This window comes from Podarcis liolepis (genome assembly GCF_965112155.1).
Source record: "Podarcis liolepis genome assembly, chromosome: 8".
NCBI lineage: Eukaryota > Metazoa > Chordata > Lepidosauria > Squamata > Lacertidae > Podarcis > Podarcis liolepis.
In genome coordinates, this window is record NC_139560.1 from 88,390,850 (window position 1) to 88,418,770 (window position 27,921).

General features: G+C 43.9%; 1 long non-coding RNA gene across 1 annotated transcript; it reads right to left on the reverse strand.

Annotated features, from left to right (window-relative positions):
- Nucleotides 1–1,696: 1,696 nt before the first annotated feature.
- Nucleotides 1,697–27,921, reverse strand: LOC310713866. Its single transcript, XR_014529469.1, has 3 exons — nucleotides 27,669–27,921; nucleotides 6,538–6,760; nucleotides 1,697–3,476 (listed from the first exon to the last, which is right to left on the reverse strand). It is a non-coding gene; the product is annotated as an uncharacterized lncRNA (long non-coding RNA).

Here is a 27,921-nt window from a genome sequence, read left to right on the forward strand (position 1 = left end):
ATCAATAGCTAGACTTGCATTGTTTCCAGAGTAAGGGCAGTGACATACCCTCCAGCATCAAGGGAGGGCAAATTGGGACGTGACTTTTCCCCATTGGCACCATCCTGCCACCAGCTGCCCTTATGCATCACCACTGCACATCCCCACCCCCGCCTTTACCTGCCACTGCCTGCTGCCACCCACCCACACCACTGCGCTTCTGGCAGCAGCACCAGAGGAATAGGAGAGCGCGGAACCCAAAAGCGCACGTTCCCAGGCAGGTTTAGTGCTGGATTTTGGAACAGCCATGGCAGAGGTGGAGGCGGCAGAGTGGGGCCAAAGGGGACATCCAGGATTGGCATCAGAAGCTGGGATGGCTTCTGTAAATCCGGGATGTCCTGCTCTAAACAGGGTGGCTGCCCTGTATGCAGTAATAGCATGAAAGAAACTCTGTGTGTCGGTGAGCAAAAAGTAGAAGCACATTAAAAAGTGGAAGAAGACAGAACCACCTACAAATAAGGAGAGGCTAGTCATGAAAGGTTGGGAAATGGCACAAATGCACAATAAACTCACAGTTAGCTTGGCTGCATGACTGAAGACAAAAAGGCCCTCTCAGACAGGGTCTTCTCCATGGTGGTCCTCCATTTGTGGAATGCCCTCCATGGTGAGGTGCATCAAGTTTCCTCAGCATTAACTTTCAGGAAGAATTTAAAAACATTCCTGTTCACCAAGGCTTGGAAGAAAACTGTTCCTGGCAACCTTGAAATCATTGGCTGTGTGGGCACGTGACTGTTTTGAAGGTTTTTAGATGTTCTTAAATTTTAAAAACATTTAAAGTATGCTTTTACTTCATTTTTAATTGTATTATTTTGCTACTTTGATGCTTGCCACCTTGTGCTCCTTTGGGAGGAAAGGTCAGAAATGTAATAATTGAAAAGGGGAAAATATGGAACTAAGTTGGTCCCATTGATTAACAATATGAGAAATAGATACTGATGAATATAATAGCATTGACATATGGCAAGAGCACACTGTCAGAATTGTATTATTGATTACTGGTTGCGGGAGCAATCCTATACACAAGCTGGCATAAAGCAATCCCATGTAAATTAAGTCAGTGTGAAGTTAAACCAGATCCTAGCTGGCTGATCTGGCCTATGCTGGCAGAGGGAAAACAAGCCTTTACAATAGTTCTTGCATTGCACCAGCCTTTTTACTGGATCCAGCCTAAGTCCTCTCCTCTGCTCCTGCCCCCGCCATGCCCCCCTTTTAGGGCTTATGCCAACTTGAGACCCACCAGGCACAATGGAGTATCTCTGGCTAAGGATGAAGAGTTAGGAACCTCCCAGCTCAGCCAGAGATCTGCTGGATCCTAACCCTGTTCATCCCAGCTGATCATGCTATGAGGGGACAGACACACAAACACACACTTGATATTTAAGAGGGAAGGAGGGGAGCTAGCAGCACCGGCCTTCTGCAATTCAAGCATTAACTTGTAGCTGCTTACTTAGGTTCCTTTTGTCTTGGTTTTCCCCGGGGGACTCTGCACCCCACCTGTTCTAATTTGCATGTTCTCAGTCATTTGACTTTCATAATCCCTTAAAACAGCTTTGCCATTCACCTCCAACCTCCCTCCCAGTAACAGGCCATGAACTGAAAAGGAGATCAAGTTCATTCCAAACCATTCAGAACGTTTAACAGAAGGACTGCAGCAAAATTGAGGGAATGCTTTATTTGGCATAGTGAAGTTTAAAACTAGGCAAACTGGGAACTGCTTAGCTGGCTAGATAGTTCCTCTAATTTGAATGGGAAAATTCTTACAGATGTCATCAGAAATGACATGACTAAACAATGAAAACATGAAAGACTTCATAAAACAGCTGACAATAGAGCAAAAATAAATTTAAGATGGGACATCCCTTTGAGCTGCTCTCTGTTTATGTTATCTGCTATCAAATATTTGTTATTTGGCAATTGTTGGTTCTGGTCTCTATTAACATCACGTTATTGTGTTTTCACTTAGAATATATTTGCTGACAAAGAAAATGGAGAAATTGCTTGATCTTGTAGCATTAAAGTTACTGGGAATTGTGGGCATTTACCACCACAGAAGATGCTGAGCAGACCTATTTAAAATTTTTGAAATGAAAACCATTTTTCTTCCCCAAAACAATTGACTTATCAGGAACAGATTAGGTTTCTACATGGGCTGCACAAAATATGAGATACAGAATATATGAGAATATAGCTGATGGAATCTGCTAATTGTCAACCCACCTGCACAAATTCTTCATTTCCGCAAAAATCCCAAACAGGATGTGATGGCAGAAGAAGGCATAATGTTCCATGACTGCCTAGAGGGAAACAGCTATGAAGCACACCAGGAGAGAATGGAAACCTCGGACCCCGATACTCTTGGAGGAATTTGAAACCCCATTTCAACTGGGGTTCAGGCCTTGGTCACCCTGTACAAGGACCTGCGTCAGGAGGGAGATAGGGGAGTGTCACTTTGTGGATCCTCCTTGAATGACCTCTGATATTTTGAAACTGATGAGTCATGGTATCCTTCTGGTACAACTGTCTGAATTAGGGACTTGGGGCCACCACATTGCGGAGGTTCCACTCCTATTTGAATGGATAGCTTTAGAAGGTATTTTTTTAGGAAGCATCACTTGGCTCTGTGAGTATGTCAGGTATGAAGTCCTACAGGAAATGGGTCTGTCCCTCATGTTCTTCAACATCTTCATGAAACTACCAGATAGGGTTATTCGGATTTTTGAAGTGCATTGTTGTCAGTATGTCAAAGACACAGAATTCTTCTTTTCATCTTCTGCAGGTGAGGCAGTGGATGTGCTGAATCAGTGCTTAGTTGCAACAATGAACTGGATGAGGCTCAATAAACTGAAAACTAATCCAAACCAGACTGAGATGCTACTAGTGGGTGGTTCTTTTCTCCAGTGGAGTGCTGTGCAGCCTACTGTAGATGGGATCACATTCCTTCTGAAGGAGTGAATTCTTAATCCAGGGTTCTCTTGGATCCATTGCTGCCGCTTGAGGCACAGGTGGCCTCAGTGGCATGGAGTGCCTTCTACCAGTTTAGGCTGGTGGCTCATTTATGACTGTATCTGTAAAGGGATAACTTGGCTACTATGCTTTGGGAGACTTAAGAGTGGACAACTGCAATGTGCTTTACACCCGGTGCCTTTAAAAATGGTTCAGAAACTTCAGTTAGTGCAGAATGTGGCTGCCTTCCTACTGACAGGTTTGAGGTGAACAGATTTTATAACTGTTGGTGGCATGGTAAATATAGGTATATAAAGCAGAATTCCCTGGATGCCAAGTACTTCCCTGGGGCAAGTACTCTTTGGTGAGAGAACGCCAGCAGAGATTTAAAATCAGAAAACATGCAGCAAAGTAATGCATGGAAATATATATTAGGCTATTAGACCTTTAAAATATGCCCTTCTGAGTTCCCAAAACTTCATTTTTCCTCTAGCCTAGAAAAAGACCACACATTTGTTACGTTAAAAATGGTGTACTTACAAATTCTCCAAAGCTCAGATTCATGTGCTTTTCCATACAGCATTCAGAAAAAATTGCACAACCAATAAAACTTGGCTTAGGTACAGTGCTGAAAGTTTCTAGATTACTGGTGTAGGAATTAAAAAGAGGTTTGTTAGAGTGAGCAACCAGTTCAGACCTCCCCACACACTGAGCGTCTCTGTTAGACAGGAAGTACAATACAGGAGCATAGCATGGGGAGGGCCGGTGTTTGGAAGGCGTGGCACAGATTTTTGTAAGGGTGCGAGGGGGTGCAACCAGGCATCCCCACGACAGGCTCCCTCCCTCACCAAGCAGCACCTGGGCCGAGCCTTCAGGGCTGGGGCAGCAGCAGTGCCTCCTTCCCCTCATGGCCAAGGAAGGGGCACTCCCGTGCTGGGAGGGAGGGAGGACACTGCCACCCACCAGTTTCCTTCTCCTCGGTCTCAGAGTTGCCCCGTGTAAAGCTCAGTAGGAAGGAGGATGGGGTCAAAGCTAGAATTTGTTGACTCCACTTGCTGCCTCTAGCTCTGCTTGCCATGGACTCTGGTTCCACCTACAATTGCCCTCTCTCCCTTCTGCCCCAACAATTCCAATGGTTTCTATACCATTTCATTTTTGCCTTAGCATTATTCTCTCTTCTGTTTAGTATAAGCTGTTAAGCTAGGTTAGCTTATTTGTAGAGTTTTATACACTCTACATGGCTTTAATTTTTTTTGGGGGGGGTACTTTATTCGATATTATTGATTGTTTCTAACATGCTTTTTGAATTGCTATACTTACTGCTCATTTGACATGTTGTGAGCCACTTTGGGCACAATTCTTGGGGAAAGCAGCATACAGATGATGGGGGTGGGGTGGCTTTAGTTCTGAGTGATTGTACACAGTCACTTTGGGTGCCTTTCATGCAGAACGGCAATGGGCGCAAAAGGAGAAAAGGTTATCCAGTGGTGTTGTTAAGTGCCAGAGTCAGATAGATCCTCCACCAGTCAATTAAATCAAGAGGTGCGTCGTATTTGAAGCCTGGACTTCCTAGACTGATGGTTCCCCCACTGTGAGAAATGAAGTTACAGGGGACCAGGCAAAAAGCCTTCTCAGTAGTTGCACCCGCCCTATGAAACCCGCCCCCTCATCAAATGTCAAACAGATAAATATCTACATGACTTTTAAAGACATCTGAAGGCAAGCTTTAAATGGTTGATGTTTTATTGTGTTTTATATATTTTGTTGGGAGCCCCCCAGAAAGGCTGGGGAAACCCAGTCAGACGGGTGGCTGCTGCTGCTGCTGCTGCTGCTGCTGCTGCTGCTTCTTCTTCTTCTTCTTCTTCTTCTTCTTCTTCTTCTTCTTCTTCTTCTTCTTCTTCTTCTTCTTCTATTATTATTATTATTATTATTATTATTATTATTATTATTATTATTATTATTAATTTACACTTAAGAATTAAACAACAACAACAACAATACTTCCAGATAGAACTTCGCTGCAGCTGAAGTACATGGAGGGAAAGACCTCTTTTTCTGATGCGAAGGAGCCAGCAAAGCTCCATTGCAATGCTGCCACCTGCTGTATATAGAGAAAGACAGAGGGGCAGGAAGTGCTTTCCTAATGGGGGAAAATGTAATTTTAGTATGGATATCAACCAACTGAAGCTTGTTTATTGACCAATCAGTTAATGAAAATAAGACTTTTAACTAATTGATCCGTTTGCTCTTTAATTATATTAATGGTGTTTGCAAAGCTTAGGGCAGGATTCCTCTGGTGAGCCCTGTCTGTGGAAGCCTGGCACATTGGCAGAAGGGCTTCCGCTCATGCGTCAGGGCTTCCTCCCTCCTCTTCCTCCCCCCAAAGTGGCTTGGGCAGGTGCCAGGAGAAGCCCAGGGCAGCATGTGGGGGAAGAAGAGGGGGAATTGTTCCATCTGGCAAGCTGAAATACTTGTACAGACAGAACCTTAATCACAGTGCGACAATGAATCCCAATATTAAACCAAAAATTGAGGAGTCTGAAAGTTTGGGACAATTTCTAAAATGCAAGTGTAACAAAACCCAGCACTCTCTCACTGAGCCTGTGAGGTAGGACAGGCTGCAAGATGCTGGCTGTGCTACCCAGGCCCTTGCTTACGTCTAGGCAGCACGGAGGGCTGGTGACCCTTCTGAGTGCCACATGCCAGGCTGGGCACACCTGCACCACAAACAGGCAGGCACACACTTTCCGCAGAGGGGGTATTTATCAACAACAACAACAACATTTATAACCCACTCTCCCTCTCAAAGGGGTCCAGGCTGGCAAACACACAAATAGTAAAACAATAAAAACATGCAAGAATTTCGGAAGAACAATTCCAATGCAGACTAGGAAAGATCTCTACTTAATAGGCTTGTTGGAAGAGGAAAGTCTTCAGCAGGCACTACAAAGGTAACCGAGACGGTGGTGCCTGTCTCATATTTAATGGGAAAGGATTCCAAAGCATAGGTGCCACAACACGGAAGGCCCGATTCCTATATTGTGTGGAATGGGCCTCCTAATAAGATGACCACTGCAGAAGGGCCTGAGCTGCAAAATGCAGTGGTGGACTGGGTATATAGAGAGTGAGACGATCTTTCAGGAATCCGTCTGCCAAGCTGTATTGGACTTAATACACCAAAAGCAGCTCCTTGAACTTAGCCGGATAGCTAACTGGCAACCAGTGTGATTCTTTCAGCAGGGGCATAAAGTGGTGGCAGTATCCTGCTCCTTGCTTCTTTCCTCTCCCTTCTAAGACCTTGTAGCAAAGGAGCCCTTCGCAACCCTAAAAAAGGGGTAGATCACCATAAATGGCTTTGTAGGCTGAACCCCAGGCTCACCACACCTGACCTAAGAGTCAGTATGTGTAAGAGCAGGTCCTGTGGCTAAGTAAATAACTTAACCAGCTTCTAACTTCAAATTTAAAAAACCCCAAAGATTTATAAGTGAATGAAATCATCCCAGGTGATTCCTCAGAGGCAGTCAAAGGACGGACCAAGAAAACTGGAACCCTCACCTTTTTATCTGGAGAGATTTGATATAGGGGGTGATCAGGGGGGAAATCCACCTCTCCTAGGAAGTCAGGTATCAACAGCATCTCTCAGCTCTCACATGCCCAGTCCCAGAGGGGTGTCAAAGAGGCCACCCCCTTCATTTTTCAGAGCAAAGGCTGTGAAGGGGGGGGGGTTGGCATGCTTCTGATTCAACTTGTTCTCGCTTCATTAACGACATGAGAGTTTCTGGGGACCACAGATTCTTTCAAAAGGACACAGAGAAAGGAGACACTGATTACACCAACATGATCTGCAATGTAGAAGTTCCCCATTGTACCAGTGTGATGACTCTCCTGCAATGCAGATGTTCCCTAGCGTGACTCAGGAATGCCACTTAGCCCACCTGATTGTTCTGCATTGTGGGAGGAAACTGCTCATGCCTCAAAAGTCACTTCCAGCCGTGAAGCCAAGCCTAAGCTCATTGCCATGGACTGGCTGGGTGCAGAGCAGAGGTGAGAGGCACCACCTGGGGAACCCCTAAGGGAACCCCCAGGGAAGAAGGCTCAGAGTCAGGGGAGTGGTGGTGAGAAGAAATGTGTGGTCAAAGGGAGAAGGAGCAGGCTGGGGGGAGGAGGTGTTGCAGGCAGAAGAGGTAACAGGGTTTGGTGAGCAGGAAGAGGCTGTGGCAGAGGGCAGTTCAGACTCCGAGCCTGAAGCAGAGGATGGAGAGAAGGTTGGTCAGCAGGCAGAGTGGAGACAGGCTGCTGAAGAATCCAGGGAGTCTCCCCCTTCTGCTGCAACCAGCTCCCCTCCCCACTAGTCTCCCAGAACATGCAGAGAAATGCAAAGAGCCAAGCAGAGCAGAGATTGGCTGTGCACTGATGCAGCTGATGACTGTTTGGGAAAGAACCTGGAGAGGAGGAGCCTTAGGGAGTGGTGGGAAGGCAGGGACCTTCAGTCCTCACAACCAGCTCATTGGGACAAGACCTACTGGGAAGAGTTGCTAGAGTTGCTGGGATCACCAGGCCTGAGCTGCTTTGGTTTCTTTGAACAAATCGTTAACTGCACTGACACCATGCTTTTTTATTGCTGACCTATGCTTGACTCCAGGTCCTGACATGCATGATCTGAACTTCTCCATGCCCACTTCCCTGAACCTTTGTAAACTTCTATTCCTTTTACAGATAGGTAGCCGTGTTGGTCTGCCATAGTCAAAATAAAAAAATTCCTTCCTGTAGCACCTACAGGAAGGAATTTTTCTATTCCTTTGTACTCTCTCCCACTATCATATTTTAGAGTCCCTTTCCCCCCTTTTGATGCTTTGTAAAACAACACATACATTGATGGGATGACACGGATGTACTTGCCCTCCAAAGCCTTTATCATTCTTGTAGTGCTTCCTGACTCCTCCCTAATCTGTTTACCTATGGACACAACCCTCACTTATATGGTTGAGGCTTGACTCTGGTCCCTGCCTTCTTCCTCAGGGTGGCTTCTCTTACTCCATCTCCCCTCCCAGTCACATCATCTCCCTCTCCAGCTACACCATCTCTCACGGTCTCTTCTTCATTCCTGGCCAAGAAAGCTCCTCAAGGCATGCACAAGGGCTTGCATGTTCTTAGCACATTAGAGGAGCTGCATGCTTTCTCCCAAGGAAAACGAGCTACCAATGGAGTTTTGGCTGCGGCAGTTTTGGAAACCATGACCATCACACATATGCCACCCACCTAGAAGACGTGGTTCACGACTCATGCTTCCTTGTGAGTGGCTCTGTGCCATTCCAAGGTGACTGCCTCTGTGGATGTTTTCTGCATGCCTGGATGGATGTCTAAATATTTGGCTTCTCTGACATTACGCTATATCACATCACACTTTTTCAGTTTAGGGCATTCCGGTTTAGCCCCCGGTAGAACTAGGATTATGCTTGGCCACCGAAAGCTCCCCCACTAGCATGCAAACTGGGGGCTATTACTTGGACATACTTGAACCATCATCTCACACCAACATCCCTGGCAGGACAATGACATGTTAATATTTAATGGTTTGAGGATATGGAGACGCACTTAATCAACAGTGAAATAAATATTTCAATTCTAAGTTAATCCAAGTCCCCCTCCTGCGTTTTGCATTCAACTGGAAATGAAACCTCTGCCAGAGCTAGATCTTTGGGGTTCTAGCCTTCAGGGCTTTCAGTGTCCCTCCTCCTCTTCCAGATTCAAGCACAAAGGCAGTTAAAATGTGGAAAATTCAGGAAATGCAGAACACATCATTAAATCATCTACTCAGGAAACCTTTTGCAATCTTTACTTCAGCTCACATAAGGTCTACTATAAATGAAATCTGTATTTTAATTATTTCCAGTTTGGAGACTCCCGACGTGTGCTACGGAGCCGAAACTCTTCACCAAAGGACGAAAAAAAAGAAAATTGGGTGGTAGAAAAGAAGAATGTTGCGGCTAATGCGGAACAGTTGCTAGTTATATTCCACATTGCCCCAAGCAAACCTCTTCCTTTTATCTTTGAGAAAAAGCCCCCCTCACTGCAGCTTCTGGACTCACATTCTGTTTACTCATGAGTTCTGACAGGTTTAACCAGAGCAGCTTAGTGAAGGAGCCACTCTCCAAATAACCACGGAGGTTGTAATTCTTTTAAGTTCCAGGACTAGCACAGAACGCTACGCTGGCCTTTCATGATGCTGGGTAGGCAATGAAAGCTGTTGACACACCTTATGTTTTGCATAGCATTCCTGACTACAGAGAGTGGAAGAACCACAGACATTTTTCGTTGCTCCTCCACCTCTTTTGTTTTCTGCACAAATTGGATGTAAGGCTGGCTGCAACCTGTGAAGGTACCTACCTTCAACTTCTCCAAAACCCCACATGCTTGCTGAGCAGTTTCCCATTGACATTTCTGAACTTTTGAAAGGACCAGGCTCTAGTTTCCAGAGAATAATGGGAAAGGGCTGGAAATACTTTTTGAGTTAAACTTCCATGATGCATGTTCATGTGAAGAACAGAAGTCCACCACATAGAAGGCTGTGCAGCATCTTTGTCTTGTGGAGCCACAATGACATGCTTGGTGACAGGCCTGGTTTGGGGAACCCAGGTCAGCTGCAGATCATCAGGGGAAAGGGAAATTTGCAGTGGAGAAAAAGCAGACCGCAGGAGCATACTTAACCCTTCCCTCACCCACCACTTTCCTCTGTCCCAGCCATTTTTACTTACAAATCCCAGTATGGCAAACCCACATCTGAACCACAGCTGGGGTGGAAGTGGATTGGGGAGAAGAGTTGAAAGGAAAAAAATAAGCAGGCAGCAGATGGGCTAAGCATCCCCCTCCCACCTGCTTCTTTTTTGCAGCTAATCTCCCCCTTAGAAACATCACTTTGCAGCTGTGTGATGGTGACTCGGGATCTCACACTCATATGATCTTGTTCTGGCAGAGACAAGTAGATCTGTTTGGAGTTGAGATGGTTTAGGGCTAGAAATAGCCAGAGAATTTACCTTCATCAGTTATCTCACACAAATCTTTCAGGTATCAGTGAACTATCATCCATACCTTTTGTCAAGAAAAAGCCTAGTCTCTAGCCCTTCCATTTCCCTCAAAGCAAGGCCAGTACTTAAGCCTACCAGCTCCTGAATCTACATCAGCAGGATATATTCTCTGGCAGAAAAAACTGAGAAATCCCATTTACGATTTACACCAGCAAAAACCATCCACGCCTACCTCTGAGGCTGTCTATCACCTTCCCATCTCCCAGCCAGGTATCACGCTATTTAGCCACCAGACGTGGCAAAAAAATAAATACCGGTAAATCACTAGTATAGGTGCAAATTTAGGAATGATTGCTAAAATTTAAGTAGAAATGCAACACATCTCCTATGGGAAAGAACTATATGCCTTTTCAGTCTGCTGTTGTTGATGGTCAAGGCCCTTGCTCTCCTTTCTTTAAATGAGATCTAGAGTGCACAGCCCTGCAAATAAAGGATTCATTGAAATAAGAGGACTGTCCTCAGTATAGAAAAGCATATTCCCATCCTGCTCACTTCTATACTGTTTAATACCCGTATTATCTCTTATACCACGACTGCTAAGTTTACTCAAAAGCCTTTGGTGAGAAAGTTTGGCAAAAGTGTTTTGGATGTCCATGTATATACTGCATGGCTGCTTGTTGATACTCTTAAGAGCTTCAAAATGATGGTGAAGCTGGATTTCCCTTTGCAACAGCCATGCTGATTCTTCCTCAGCCAGCTTATTCTTCTATATATTTAATAATTCTGAAATGAATACAGTGGTACCTCAGTTTAAGAACAGCCCTGTTTACGAACTATTCGGTATACGAACTCCGCAAAACCGGAAGTAGTCTTCCGGTTAGCAAACTTTACCTCGGTCTACGAACGGAACCCGAACGGTGGAAGGGCACCGGTTGCGGGAGGCCTCATTAGGGAAAGTGCACCTGGGTTTAAGAACAGTTTTGGTTTCAGAAAGGACTTTCAGAACGGATTAAGTTCGTAAACCGAGGTACCACTGTAGTGCTTTCCTTCAATTTATCTTGAACTGAGATGTAATTTGTAAGCACCCTCCTAGATCCCCTCATTTTAAATTGAAAAAACAGTGTTCATTAACTGTCAAAACATTAACTGTTGGCAACACTGATTACTATTTTGGTCAAAGGTAAGACGGCAGGTGAAAGCAAACCAAACCTGGCACAATTTTTTTTTACTATTTATAAGTGCATATGTGACAAACCAAAAAATGGCAGGGTTTTAAGCTATTCATCAAAATTTGGTGCCTGTGGTCCTAGGTCAATGAGAAAATGTGTAGTGTAGCATTCTCTGATGGGTTTCAGGGGTGGAAGAAACTGATGCTACTTGGCCAGGTAAGAAGAGCAGTGAGAAGTAACTTCTTTTCTTTTTGGAAGAGGGCCATAGTCATCAGTTCAGATTTCCCCTAGCTTCCTTCATTTCCTCCAGGCATAAGAAGCCTTCCAAAAGGGCAGTTTAACAACAATGAGGTACTGAATACCACGACCTGACCTCTCCTTCCAGGAAAGGGACTACACGGAAGGATTGGCTTCATCCATCCAGTCTTCCCCCTGCACTTTGGGCTATGACAATGACAATGATGGGCTTTATCTGCATTGACATTTAGAGAGACTGTTAGCAACCCATAAGAAAATGACAGCTTTTTGGTATGAAATCAGATTATGGGTTAGAAATACCACAATTTTCTGTCTTTGCTCCTGCATTTTGTTTTGTAGCCACAGCTACTGGGGAAAGTTGCTGCGTTCACTAGACCTGGCCTCCTGAGCTGCTTGTTTCTTTGAATAAAGAGTTACATTCACTGACCCCTTGTGAGTTATTACTGACCTGCTCCTGGCACCTGCGCATGACAACTGGCAGGAGGGGCACCATTTTGTGGTTCTCCTCAGGTGCCAAAATATCTTGGGCTGGCCCCGGTCACACTCTAGTCTTCTCTTTAACTAATTAGCTAAATCTGCTTTCCATAATGTTAGACATTGTTATGACTTCATTCATTGGCTGGAAAGTGGGAGCAGATTAGTTTCCCCCCAAACAAATGAGAATCATAGTGCCTGCACATATCGCCTCATGTCTCAGATTTGACTCTCTTTTTTAAAAAAAGATTGGAGCCTGGGGAATATGGATTATCTGGGGTGGGGTCTGCTCTGCTTGCTTCATCTGCAGATGCCCAGGCTCCCTGCACTACCAGGGTTGCTGGGCAGAAGAAGGAACCCCAGACTGTTGAAACTAGGACACACAACTGAACAGAATCTTCCTGGATCTGGGAAACAGGTGATCCCAGAGGACCAATGATTGCAAACCTTCCAGCCTATGTGCTATTTGCTAGTCTAGCCTTTCCCAAGCTGGTGCTGTACAGATGTGGTGGACAGATGTTTCCCACCAGATTCAGCCAGCATAGCCCAACTGGGATTGATGGGAGTTGTAGTCGAATATATCTAGAGGGCACGAGGTCGGGAAACGCTATCCTAGTTTATCCCAGGTACTTCACAGCGCTTAGACCTGATAGGATCTCACTGGTATAAAGGCCAACTTTACTATTTAAAAAAATTCTTATTACAGCAACACATCAGAATAAATGGCCCACACAGTGAAAGTGTGCCATTAGCTGCCTAACCCCACCTCTCTCTCACACGGTATTTACTTTTAACAAATATTATTAGCCTCTAAAGATGAATCAACTAAAGTTTTAGTTGATTAATCTTTTGATCTAAAGGTTGCAGGTCAAGTGTGCTAGGGATCGCCCATCATGGTGTGTGAACTGATGTCACTGCACTTGTCGCATGGCCTTGTCTATGCTGAGGTTCTTTTGAAGTTGAAGAATGTGGTACAGCCTGCCAGACCCTTTTACAAAGAAGAAAACGAGTCCTCCTGCCATAGTCTGGCATCTGTGCACTTCTACCTCCCCCCACTTTTTCCTTGCTTCAGTTCTGAGTTCATGCAGTGAAGTAGGATTAACAGCTTGTTAACAATTCGGGAAGAGAAGGAGGAGGCCCAGCAATGAAAAATTCAAGCTGTGAAAGCTGGAGACAGGCAACAGTTTCAGATTTGGAAGTTTTTAGAGAGGATTTGTTTCCCATTGGATACATACACACATTTCTTTTAAAAACTGTCGCCTCTGGTCAAACAGGTTTGGCAGGGTTTAAAACCTGCCATACCTATTTGTCATATGCAAATATAGGATGGAACTACCCACAAATAGTGACAGTTATATTTCTGTGATGTTATTTTAGCACCGTGTTCATTGAGCAGGTTACATGGTCTCTCAAAGTTCTCACTACCTCTCTTTTTAATCACTGTTGGGGCATGGAACGGGACAGCATATTTGCTAATTTGAAAAAGCTTAGCAGCATCTTGTTTAGAATTTTGTAGCAATCTGTGTTGCATCATTTGCCTCTTCCTCCAGTCTAATATGACAGACAAAATAATTAGGTGCAGTAATTGGTAGGACTGAAAAGGAAATGAAACAATTCTCATCTTTATCACAGTGATCCCAGGGAGTGGCACAATAAAACAATATAAAACCATTACAAAACAATATGCCATAAATCAATATTCAGTGAAACCATAAAAGCACAGATAGCAAATACTCAGGAACCAGGACAGCAAAAACGACAAGAGATACCCTACAAATGCCTGGGCAAATAAATAGGTCTTCAGTTGGCGGCAAAACTTATCAGAGTTGGCATCAGCTGTCTCTTAGAAAGGACATTCCATAAACTGGGTGCCACCATGGTTATACAGTGGTGCCTCGCAAGACGAAATTAATCCGTTCTGTGAGTCTCTTCGTCTAGCGGTTTTTTCGTCTTGCGAAGCAATCCTATTAGCGGCTTAGCGCTATTAGCGGCTTAGCAGCTATTAAAGGCTTAGCGGCTTAGTGGCTAAAAGGCTATTAGCAGCTTAGCGGCTTAGAAAAAGGGGGGGGGGAGCGGAAAAAAACGCAACACTCGCAAGACGTTTTCATCTTGCGAAGCAAGCCCATAGGGAAATTTGTCTTGCGAAGCAGCTCAAAAACGGAAAACCCTTTCATCTAGCGGGTTTTCCATCTTGCGAGGCATTCGTCTTGCAGGGCACCACTGTAGCAGTTTAGGGGACTTGCAATGTTTTGCATACATGATCTTGCTATATTCACACCCACCCTGTAAGGTGGGTTGGCATTATGATATCTTGGAGTGACTGAAAGGATGGTAGATTGCTTGAGGCTGCCTTGGGGGTTCAGGCAGGGGCAAGATCTGAACTAGGGACTTCCTGATTCATAGCTCTGTCTCTTCCACTACAGCACACCAGCTCCTTGCATTTGTTGGATTTCTCCATTATAATTAATATCACAATAAAGCTAAATATCTCACCAGATTGATACATAGTTAAATGGAAATCGAACCAGCCCCTTCTTCAGTCTGCTCTCTAACCAGATGGGATGCTGTTAGGATTTAATACAAGGCCCAACACAGACTATTCTATAGCCTCCTGTGTGCAGCACTACCTTTGAGGGGATTTCTTGTACCAATGCCTGAGCAGAGTGTGGCTGGGCAAAGCTGTAGATATGCACTGCTATATGGAAGGTATAGATTGGATCACACCCATCATATTAATTATGTACTCAAGAGTTCAGCATATGAGATCATGACCCCGTTTGCTGGAGAACAGAATTTCATAGGAATGTTCTCACATCCTTAGTAAAGTCAGAGAGCATGTATGCAACAATATTGCATCAAGCCAAATTGAAAGATTGTTTAAAACATGATGAAAATGTTGTTTTTAAAGAAAAGCAATGATGATTAAGAAGAAAAAAATCCAGGAGCAAGTCATATACAATGCATATGTCTGTTCTGTATATCTAACTTTTATATCAATGGCAGACTGAAATCATCGCTTAAAGTAAAGTCAAATGTCAATTTTTCAGATTTAATTAAGACATCATTTTGATGAAGGCTAAGCTAACATAAACAAGTTAGAGAAGCGGAATATGAAAAATGAACTGAACACAAAACCTGGAATGAGTTTGTATGCCTGAATTGCATGACTGGAGCAGAAAATGATATGAGCCCCGACATTCACTTACAAGGGAGGTTTGTTGTGCAAAAAACATAAAGGAAAATATCAAAAGTATTTGGCAAACACCCACGAGAAATGAACTTGTAGAAGTTAAACTAAGATTCTCTAAAACAGTGGTTTTCAAATTTTCTGCCTTAATGGATCCCTTTCCACACTAGCATACTGTACTTGCTGGGGAACTTTTGCATGATGCAAAGGATTCTGGGAAATGTTCTAGGCTAGGGCACCCATCAAGTTTGCAAGGAGTTTCAGCAGTCAGCCTTGTTGTGCTCAAGCTACGCACGAGAACCAAACCAGAACTCCCCTGCAGCTGCATACAATATATTGGGCTCTTCCAAGGGGGAGGCTGCAGTACGACACACCCCTGGAAGTAAGTCCATCAGAGAGGAGATAAGCATAAGATTGCACTGCAAGCTACTATTCCATAGACACTGAAAATCCTGAATCCTGCTCCACCCAACCCTAGAAGATGCAACAGCACACATGCTTGGTTGTTAGTCAATGAACAAGCCAGCATTTGACTGAATCTGTGAGAAGGCGGACATAGGGGCTGGCCAGAAGGTGTGAAAAAATTGCATCTTTGCACTCTGACTCAGCGTGGCTAGGAACCTGCCCCCCCCCATCTGCACTCCCTCCTTGCCAAGGGTGCAAAGGAGCCTCGGTGTCCCTTTCTATGTGAGGAGGTATTCCAGAAACTTCTTCCCAGCCAGGAGAGAAATAATCAGGACACACAGACATCATAAAGACCAAGTGACATGTGATGCAAGAGATTTTCCTTTAAAAAAAAACACATTTATTGGTTTTTCAATTGATTTACAGCCATCCTTTTCACACACGTCAACATTGACAATAAATATTTGAGATCTCTCAACATTACACCATTGAACATGTATGTGTAAACAAAAAGGGAAAATAAAAATTATGTTACTTATCTACTTGTTGTGTTTTTACTTCCTTCCACCTCTTACTTGGGTCCATAGAATTCTATGTTGTATGTCTTTCCAATTATAGCTAATCTTCTGTTTACCAGCTTTTCCACAATTTCTACTAGTCGTCTTTACAAGAGACATTCTAGCCCAGTCAAGATTTTTAAATCACCGCAGTAATCTTTCAGATATTTTTTACAATTGCTCCAATTGTTGTTACATTTTTGGTACTCTTGGTCTCTTAACCGCCCTGTCAGCTTGTCAATCTCCATGTATTCCATCAGCTTCCCTTTCCAGTCCCTCTTCATGGGAATTTGGTCTCCTTTCCAGTTTTGTGCTACCAATACTTTCGCTGCTGTGGAGGCATACATGAATAATTTCTTCAAATCTTTGGGGATCTCATCCCCAATGATTCCTAAAAGGAAAGCTTCTGGCTTTTTGGAAAATGATAATTTAAACATCTTTTTTAACTCGTTATAGATTGTATCCCAGAATTCTATCCTTTTTTTTTTTTTTACATCTCCACCATGCATGAAACATTGTTCCTACTGCTTCGTTACATTTCCAGCACAAATCTGAATTTTATTAGGTGTTAAATACCAGTTTATTAGGTGTTAAATACTAGCAGAAAAGACCTTCATATAATTTTCTTTAAGGGTATAGCATGCTGTGAATTTGAGATCTTCCTTCCTCAGTTTTTTCCATGCTGAAAGTTGAATGTTATGGCCTATATCCATAGCCCATTTTACCATAACTGACTTAACCTCCTCTTCTTTTACTGACCAGTCTAACAGAATTTTGTACATTCTGGAAAGCGTTTTCACCTCATTATAGATCACCTCCTTTTCAAATCTTGAAAACTCTGTTGCAAAGCCTTTCTTTTTATCTTGCTTAAAAACCTCATGTAGTTGGTCGTATTGTATCCAGCCTGTCAATCTGCCTCTGATTTCCTTAAAATTATTAAGTTTTAATTGATTACCTTCTTCAATTCGTAAATCTTTACAGGTTCCCCAGTCATGCTCTACATTTATTTTTTTAATTGTCATGGCCTCCGATGGCGACAACGACTAGGGTAATTTTTGTTCCAGAATATCCTTATATTTTACCCATACCGAATATAACGATTGTCTTACCACATGATTCATGAACTCTCTGTGTACTCTCGCCTTTCCATAACATAGGTAGGCATGCCACCCAATTCGGTTGTTGAATCCCCCTAAATCTAGCAGATCTGTATTTTTCAAGATTATCCACTCTTTGATCCAAGAAAGGCATGCAGCTTCATAATACAATTCTAAATTTGGCAGAGCAAAATCACCTCTTTTTAAATATCAGTTAATAACTTATGATTAATTCTATGCCTTTTCCCCAATGCAAGAGATTTTCCAAAGTGCACGTGTGAGGCAGATTCCACCCCCACTTGCTTGGCAGCTCTAATATCTGCAAATATAACTCCCAGACAGTAATGTAAGATGTGAGAACTGAGAAATATTATCCCAATTGGGAACAACTAATCATTCAATGTTACAGGAATCTTGTTCTAGCTGGGATAATATTAGCTTCTAATGGAAAAGGTTTGAAATTTTGGACTCAATAAGCACATTTCAGTTATTTTCTTTCTGACTTAATGAAGGGAAAGTAACACACTGCAGCAGCATCCATAATTAGCAGCTTCTCTGAGGCTATAGTAAGCAAGAACATTCAGAGGAGGGCCAAGAGCGAGAGTTATGGCAGGAGGCAGGAGGAGGGGTTTGAAAGAGAGAGTTTTTGCGAGGTCAGAGAGTGGGTCACAGAGATTGAGGGAGTGGGGTGGCAGCGCACAGGACTGCCACTGTGGAGTCTCAGGTTTTGCGTAGGCAGAGGGGGCTAGGTGGGACTTGGAGAGCGAGAGGTTTGCATGGACCTGGTGGAGAATGGGGGGGGGGTGGAGTGGGAAAGAGTTTTTACTTGGGCAGAGATGGGTGGATCAGAGATGGAGACTTGGAGTCAGAGCATGCAAGAGAGTAACAGATTACTTTGAGGAAATTTTAGCCCCCCATTCCCCCCTGACCTGTCTCATATTTGGCCCTACCTGTCCATTATTTTGCCCGACCAAAGGTGGCAGCCCTAACTCAGAGCAGAACTACTGAAATTAATGAGCAGAATTAACTTAGGTCTATTTTTTATTGGATCTACTTTGAGTAATTGTGTGCAACTTCCTTCCCCACTCCCCTCTACTACAGGATCAGGTGTGTCCCCAGAGCAGCACACAGGAGAAAGAGATGGGGGTCCATGCCATCTAGCAAGCTAAAATGCTTGCACTCATTTAACAATCAGAAGAGGGCAACATTGAATTCTACACTTATATGGTATTGATGCATTTTTGAATAGTATAACATTTAGGTCAAAGCACTTGTTCTTTCCAGAGCCCTGTAAATATTAAATAAATAATAATAATAATAATAATAATAATAATAATAATAATAATAATAATAATTTTTATTATTTACACCCCGTCCATCTGGCTGGGTTTCCCCGCCACTCTAGGCGGCTCCATATGCAGACGGGACGAGGGTGGAGGCCTGATGCTGCTTCAGGTCTCGGCGCCTTCAGGCCTGAAGTGAGAATGGGACCAGGACCAGTTCCAAAGCTGGGATCAGACTCAACCACTTCAGACTGAAATTCAAAGCTGATGTTATCCTCCATTGTCAGAGAAATAAACTGATAAAGATTAACAAATATCCCTGCACATAGAAAAGTAGCATGCCAGAGAGGCTAGGCTAGAACTCCTTGATTTGCTGGCTTGCAATGGGTGGTGATTCCCTACTCCCAGAGCAACATCCAATCATGTGAGTGTATATTAGCAATTACAGCCGCCCCCCCCCCCCATTTACTACCTCAATGAGAATCAGGCTTTTGCAATTACCGGTATGCTTAGATAATATTCATTTAGCTTGAGGAGATGCATCTCCAGCAACTAACATAGAGAAAGCTGTGACACACTTCTCATGCTTTAGCCATTTGTATTGGCAATTTTTTTTTTTTTGAGCCAGCCCAGTTGCTCTAAGAAGTGTTCTTCCCTAACAAACCCAATACAAATGAAGGGGTGGATTATACAAGGAACAGAATTAGGTGGTTGTTTCCCTGGAGGATACCACACCAGCCTGCAGTTGATGGGGTTGAATATTTGAAGGATTCCGAGAGGAGGTGGGTAATAAACCCTTATGCATATGGAAATTAGCATGCAAAGGAAATACTAGCCAAAACTTAGCACTGACAAGATAGTTTTCTATATGCAGAGAATGATTTGGTGAAACATTCAGACGTGCAGCCTTCATCCCTTGCAAGATGAAGTCCAGGAGAAGCCTCTGGTGGTACAAACTGATCCTAAGATACCAAAATCAAGGGTTTAAGGTAATTTGTAATAATATGTAATTTATAATGATGCATAGACCACTGTGGACCCCTCAAGTCAGGCTGGATGTCTGAGAGCAATCCGTGGCTGGTGAGGAGCATTCCTGGGTGGCAGGGGGAGAGTGGGGCACTCCAGCTAAGCAGGCCCAGCCCCACTGACACTAGGGATAGACGAAGGCTGGAGGGACCCCCTCTCCCCCTCCCCACTGGTCACCATGATGCACAAGGGATGTTCACTTGACTGCCCCTAGTTTCAAACACCCATAAAAAGCTTGACAGGCTAATAAAATATCTCTAGTTCATTGCACTACATCTACTTGTTTTATCTTTATTTTCACTTGCCCCATCCAAAGGCCAAATCAATACAATAAAATTAAATGTTTGACAAAATTCTTCCTAGTTACAGTTCAGGCTCAAACAATTTGGGCTGGATCTAAATGAAGTTAAAAACCCTTAACTCCACTGAAACCACCATTAAGTCTCAGCACCATTTACTAACTTCCTCTAGATCCAGCCTATACTGTAATGCTTATTTCCTGAAGCTGAGCTAGAATTTCCCAGAACCATTTTTTATTTTTTTTGCTGAAAGAAATTATAATTTTTTCTTCTTCTTTGACTTTCTCCCCAAGGGGAGCATTTTGTCAAATATTCTCAGATATGTTTGTGTGTTTTTTAAAAAACACAACTAGATAAAATTCTGAAATGCCTGGTCCCAGGCAAGCTTTTCTGGAGAAGGAATTCAAGATGGAGGACCCGGCCAGAGAGAAGTGCCTGTCCCCTGTCACTGCCTGCCTAACTTCAGAAGGCTGTGATAAATTGGATATTGGAGGTTGGCAAATAGTGCGTCTGAAGTGGCCACATGGCCTTAAAACAAAGGAGTTCCGTAGAAGACAGGGCTTTCTTGGTAGAAAAAGGTTTTAAAACCTACTACATAGTCAGAATTAAACACTGTGGAACTTTCAAATGCAAACTTTTATTTTTGGTATGAACCAATGTTAGCATGTTTTGCTATTTAATGTTAAAAGAAGAAGAAGCATTTTGATTTGTTCCAAGCCATGCACCCCATTTTAAAGGGTGCTATACATTCTCTTCATTTGTGAAGTCTGTTCACCATGTTTGCCCTACAATATATTTTGGGTTTTGAGCCCTTTCTAACATTTCATTTTTCAGCCGGTATATTTTTCCAGTACTGGAGCTCTGCTTTTTTAAAGTCCTACCTAGAAAATTTTCAGTTACATCATTTGCACAAATATGTTGTTGTTAACATTGAAAAACCTCTTTGCTTGCAGTTGTATATTTTATTTGGCTAAAAAAGGTGCCCATGTCTAATACATCACATGGCCCTTTGGTGATACTATTTAAGCTAGGAATTCCAAAGCTCACAAATACCGAATAGCCAAATGTTCCAAAGCTCTCCTCGTACCCTAAACATGCAATATATCTCCTCCTTCTCCAAACAGAAATAGATTTCTCTCTGATTGGTTTGATAAATTTGACCCAAGATTTCCATTTGGAGTTATTGGAGTTCCTACTGTTTTTCTGTGTGTTGGTGGGCCAACCCTAATCGCCCACATCTCCCAGGGAGACCATAAATTATGGCAATGAGATGGAGCTTTGTATTCCTTCTGCTCAGAAGAAGGCAAATCTGCAGCGGCATTATTTTGACAGCCCTGAATTTAATTCATTGTTTTATGACAGATGGGGAAAGTGTACATGCTCATAGTACTGATTTATGATCATTTGGGTCTGGAGGATTCTATAATTTGCAAGTAATGTGAAAACAGATGGATAGACAGACACTAAAGTGCAGGCTGACCTGTACATTCTCACTCTTCATTCCAAATGGCATCCATATGGCCCAAACCTCATTCAAGGAGATCTTCATTAGCAGACTTGGAGGTGGTTTCCCCCCCTCCCTACATAAAACCGGGTTCATATATTGTTGAGAGGACATTAATGATGTCTGATTTGTGGGAGTTTAATTAATGAAGCCCAGTGTGTCCTAAACTTGTCAGAGTGGAAGCACACAGTTTTAAAATGGTGTGCTGTATGCAAATTCATGTCTTTAATCCCCAATGGCTGGTTATTAAAAAGCAGCTTTGGGAGGGAACCATTTTTGCTGGAAAAGCAGTAGGGAAGGGTTTATTCAACTCTTTCCCCTGCTTTTTCCCAGGAACTCTCCACCCTGCTCCCTTCCTCCTATGTGGTTGTTGTACAGGGTTGTAATGAAAAATATTTGTGGGATGAAAGCAACTGTGTGTGTTTTGGGATGGATGAGACTACAGCAGAAAAGTGGCAGGGGAGGGAAAGGCTGTGGACCACCTCCCACTCTCATTTCTCACTGAAAACCATCTCCCCCGGAAGTTGCTTTTTGTTGCAGGAAGCCTCTGCTTTCGTTTAAACTTTAAATAAATGTGCTTGCATGCAACACACAGTTTGAATAGCCCACTGGGCTATTCACTGCCCACATCTCTGTGGGAATTACTGTTCTGACTGTGTCTCCTCAGCACAGTGACTCATGCAGAGATTCACTCAATAGCCTCCTCTGAAGCTAGGCAATTCTGCCGTGTGACTTTGGATTGAGAAACAGAATGATCCCCAAACAGAGAAAAATGGTCAAATTACCCCACCTCAGTGGAGGCAGATGAGAAAGAGGCAAAGCCAGAGCACTGAAACAAGCAGCGATGGAGAGCAGAGCTTCCATGCTGAGGAAGGGACCTGGTTCAGCAGCAGAGCTTCTTCCTTGCATGCACAAGGTCCCAGGCTCAGTCCCAGGTAGGGCTGTGAGAGCATCCCTGCCCGAAACTCTGGACAGAGTCTGCAGACGATACTGAGCGAGATGGACCAACGCTCTCGATTCGAGATAAGGCAGTTTCCTACTTCTATGTTTAATTGAATAAATTGTTAGATTCACAGACTTTTAAACTTTTAATTAACTAAAATGGTTTCCTTGGGTTAGCCTGGCAGCATGTGTATACGTGAGTTTGTTTATAAGACGATCTCTGAACTACCAAGTCATTAAAAATATATTGTGGTGGTGTACAATAAAATCATTAAAGCATAATGAAATATAGAACAAATGACCAACAAAGAATCAAATTGTGTGCACGGACACAAAGAGATCTACTAGTGCTTATAAAAAATTCACATGGCCATCACACCTTAAAATAGGCTTCTCTTCTTTTCTCTCCCACAGGGAAATAATGTGTTATCTTTAGAAAAAGGAAACTTTGGAACTGTTACCCAGTGTGCAAATGAATGCAAATTTAACCACCAGATTAATTCACTAAACTCATACAATTGATTAGCTGCATGGCAGAACCAATTCAGAGGCCAGCAGATGTGTGTTTTGGATCCCCTCGGGGCCTCAGATTTCAATGGCACCCTGTGCGGTGCCAAAATTCATTGATCCTCCGCCTCTAGCACTCCAGGGCAACCAAACCAGTTGTGCTCCCCATAATCTGCCTCTGGCCGCCTGCGCCTGGGGAAAGCATGGGTCGTTCTCACCAGCAGTAGTTAGCAGCCATGAATCCACCAGAATTTACACCAGTCCAGAAGAGGGATCCAATTCAGGCCCTTTTGCTGTATTAACTTGGAGATGTTACAGCAAAAAAGGGGGGATACCCAGAGGCATCCATAGGCTCCCTTGTGCCCTTGGCAAGAGGCTGTGTCCGCGCCTCTCCCCCCCCCCCCCATCCCTTGCACCCTTGGCAAGGAGATGTCTGCTGTCCGGAGCAATGGAGAAGTGCCCCAGGGAGTGTACAGACAGGTGAGTGGGCAGGCAGCTTCCTAGCCAGAGTGGAGGGGCATGGTTTTTGCACCTCCCCTGGCTTGCACCCAGGGTGGCCAACCCTGCCAACCCCGAGGTTCACCCCGGAACACCCCACTTTCTGTTCCAACTGCCACAAGCTGTCAGGGCTTCCAATGCAGAAGTGGCTCCCAGTCTTCCTCCTTTGGATTGCTCTACCTTTTACTTCTGTGTAGAAATGTACTGGCTTCAGCTGTTCTTGAATAATTTCTTAGAACACACCCACCCGCCCGCTTGTGATCTTATTCTTCACATCTTGCAACTCATGGTCACTTTGAATGAGACTGCTTTTTTTAGGGATTGTTGACATAGAGGGGTAGTATTTCTCCTAAAGATGTTCCAGGCCTAAATTTTAAGCATTTCCAAAACAGTAATTTTCTAGCCTTTTTGCCTATGGAGATGCAAGGGGAAACCTGGAGGCTGCCTTCTTTCCAGTTGTTGAGTAAGAAGGAACCTTCCTCTGCCACCCACTGTTTTGGCACTGAGTGCAAATATACTGAGATGATTGACAACCATATGGGCACCTGGCATGTATTAATTTTATTTTATTACAGTATTTGCTAAATGAAATCAAATATTTTGCTACTTGTGTTTCATTTTTTTCTGTTTTGCATTAACTTAGAACATTGTTGTCTCCACCACTACTACCCAAGAGCTTCTATTTTCATCTAATGCCCTAAGATTATTATTTTTTCCTTTTGGAAATGACGCCAAGTCTAAAGGTTGTGATCTTCTAAATTAAAATGCCTTTCAACAATTTGTTCAAGCTTGTTTGTTGTGATTGCTGACTTGTGCTGATTTATGAACGGGGTACCTGTAGTCCCGTTCCTCCCACCCCACTCCAACATACTGCATTTAAGATCTCTAGTCCTTTCAGAATTCTTCAAGTTTTAGCGCCCTTGTTTTTCTGGCTCTCTAGGGCACATGTGGGGAACTTTTGGCCCTCCTGATCTTGCTGAAGGACAACTCTCATCATCCCTGCCCACTGGCCAGGCTTGCTAGGGCTGATGTGAGTTGCAGTACAGCAACATCTGGAGGGTCATGGGGAAGGAGCAAAGTCTCAGGGCAGGCTCAAGGTGCAGTCTATTTTCTTTCTAGCTTGAAAGCATTTCCTGTTCACTCCTAATATTTGCTTAACACAATGTCATCTAACTTCCCCACAAATAAATCAGGAAGAAAGCTCAACAAATAGGTCACCTGGTAGTGACTGAGGACTCTGCCTACAACCCACTACAAACCATTCTCTGCCCCCACCAGGGGACCATTAAACTCTGCCTGCCCCCCCCCACCCGGTGAGTCTCTATCCCACTGATTTACCAGGCATCACTTGCTACCTCAAAAGAACCTCCTTTCTCCCTCACCCCCAGATATGAGCCTGTTGCTACTAGGGAGAGGACCTTTTCTGTGATGGCACCCAAGTTCTTGACAGCTCTCCCAGGAGACACCCACCTGCAGTGGCGTAGCGTGGGGGGTGCAGGGGGGGCCGGCCGCACCGGGCGCAACATCTGGGGGTTAGGGTTAGGGGGCGCAAATCCACGGGTTAGGGGGCGCAAATCCACGGGTTAGGGGGCGCAAATCCACGGGTTAGGGGGCGCAAATTACTTGCCTTGCCCCGGGTGCTGACAACCCACGCTACGCCACTGCCCACCTGACACCTGCTTTGAAGTAACTGCAGCAACAGGCAAATATCTTTTTGTTTCTCTCCAGCCTTTAAAATATTCTAAGCTCTTTAAGGGGACAATTCTATGCTCCCTGGAAGGGTGGCTAAGGGGCCATAGCGGGCTGTGGATTTCCCACTCCAATGGCAGAGCAGGACATCCAAGGGAGCAGAGAGTTTCACTGCCAGAGGGAGAAACAGCAGCATCTCCTCTGTAGGGGAAATAGCATCTGGGTGGGGCTTCTTAATCAGGAAAATGATATAGAGAGAAAGGGTTAACTTCACCTCCTCAGCACTGCATGTCACAGTCCACAACAACAAGAACAAGAGAAGTGATAAAGGATCTTTCAAGAAGAATATCAGAAGCATCTCAGTTGCACTAGATCAGCCCCTTGGGTCTGTGACATATTCCAGAATACACATACCTTCTGGTAAGGGTGAGGTCACACAACAGACCTCCGACCAAGTCTCACTCCCACTTACTTCAATGGGTGTTTTGCCGGCTGAAAGATGGTTGAGTCAAATGTTCCATCATTAACAGTCACAGTGCAAATAAATTATTTTTTCCTTGACAAGTGGACTTGGAGTTTATAAAATGGGTTCACTGAATCAGAAAGATAGTTAGGGAGAACTGGAAGTAAACCAGGAGGGCAAGTCAGCTGTCATCAATCTGGCTGTTGTTAAGAGACATGAAGTACTCATCAGAAGATCTTTGGAAAATTGCACCTGAAATATGATGACTGCTTTGCTTTGCTGAGGCACATTGTGGTATTTTTTATGGGAGATTAAGGGTAGAAAAAAAATACTTTTTTTTTGCAAGTTACAATTTCAGCAGGAAAAAAAACCTATGTCATCACCTCTGATGTATCACTCTACTAGAATGATTTGCAAGTGTGTATCTCTTGTTCGTTTGCTTCACCTGCTGGTGAATTTCCCATCAGGTAGGGCCAGGACCATTAGTCAGGAGGGAAGAACCGTTAGTCTGGGGCAGGGCTTAGGGCAGAAGAAAAATTTCACTCCACCAACCCTATGCCAATACACCAACAAAATTCAGTGCAAGCCAGTGAGTTTGCGCCTATTTATTTATTTATTGGGGACGCGGGTGGCGCTGTGGGTTAAACCACAGAGCCTAGTACTTGCTGATCAGAAGGTTTGCGGTTTGAATCCCCGCAATGGGGTGAGCTCCCGTTGCTCAGTTCCTGCTCCTGCCAACCTAGCAGTTCAAAAGCACGTCAAAATGCAAGTAGATCAATAGGTACCACTCCGGCGGGAAGGTAAACGGCGTTTCTGTGCGCTGCTCTGGTTTGCCAGAAGCGGCTTAGTCATGTTGGCCACATGACCCGGGAGCTGTGTGCAGACAAACGCCGCCTCCCTTGGCCTATAGAGCGAGATCGAGTGCAACCCCAGAGTCGGTCATGACTGGACCTAATGGTCAGGGGTCCCTTTACCTTTACTATTTATTGCTGTTATTTATACCCGGCCTTTCAGCACACAAATCCTTCCGACACAGCTTACAAATAACACTGGAAGTTATTAATAAAATCACACTTAATAATATAAAAATAAGGAACTCTCTCTGTGGCGAGAAACAGGCCAGGTCCTGTGCCTGTTGTTCCTCCCGCCTGCCTTCCTCTCTCTATTGGAATCCTTTCCACAAGGCCAGCAGGTGGCAGGAGGCCCAGCGAAAACAGAGCCTGAGGAATTCTTCACCTCCACCTCTCTGCCTCTGTCCAGCTGGAACAGGAGCGGGTGCCTGGGCTTATCCCTTCTTGCTTCCCTCTCTTTCCAAAATGTACATTCTGCTTTCCAATCTGTGGATGGTCCAAGGCAGCCTACAGAGTAAATGCTAAAAACCATCAAAAATGTATTAAAGCCGCTTTAAAAAACCCATCACAAAACTTTTTGCAGGCAGGGTTACAGAATAAAACAAATCCAAAACTAGTTAGTCAAACAAATTAAAACACTTGCTGGAATATATACACTTTTTAGCAGTCAAGAAACAAAAGTCAACAGGGCGAATGCCAGATGGATTGACCCAAGCAGGGAATTCCGTCACGACCTTTATGGAGCCACAGAGAGCAGGCGCATGGTGGTCAGGGACGGAGCAGGACATGGCTCCTGCCACTTTCATAGTTGTCGCTTTGGTGATGAGCCCCTCTGCTAGAGAAGCGTTAAAGGAGCAGCAGCCCTGCTCCCTTTTGCACCCCCTACTCTCACATACAGTGACTGCAAGGCTTGTAGTATTTTTAATGCTGCTGTGATTATTGTGAGCCACTTTGTGAGCTCATCATTTGTTGTTGGAAAAGTGGAATACATCTTGTGGGGATGGATTTAAATATTAGGAGAGGATATACAGTGCTACCTCGGGTTAAGTACTTAATTCGTTCCAGAGGTCCGTTCTTAACTTGAAGACCACTTTAGATAATGGGGCCTCCCACTGCCACCGCGCCGCTGCTGCTTGATTTCTGTTCTCATCCTGAAGCAAAGTTCTTAACCTGTGGTACTATTTCTGGGTTAGCGGAGTCTGTAACCTGAAGCGTATGTAACCCGAGGTACCACTGTATATGGTTTAGATATTATCCTTCCATGCCCACGAGTGAGATCAGCAGAATACCATCATTTGCAGCTTAAACCTGGAAGCAAAGACAAGGTTTATTTAACCTTCTACAATAATAGTCCACGATGCTGGATTTTCCTGGTATTATCCCTTTTCTCTCCCTTAAAAACAATCATCACACAAACATTGTTTTATGAAGAAATAAAAAGTATTTACTTACATAATCTACATCTTGATATAGCAGTTTACTGTAGCAAAAAGAAGGCAGGTTTAAAACTACTAAGTTACAAAAGCACAAAATGTAAGTTAAAAAATGGTGTCAGGCAGGCAGGTGTGGTCAGCTTGGCTGAAGAACGACAAGGCTGCCCAGGCAGGCAGGAAGTTTGTAGCTCTACAGCTTCCTGCTAAAGACAGGCAAAGGAAGTGACCTCACACAAGTTCTCTCTAGCAAGTTTACAGGAAAACTCTGTGAG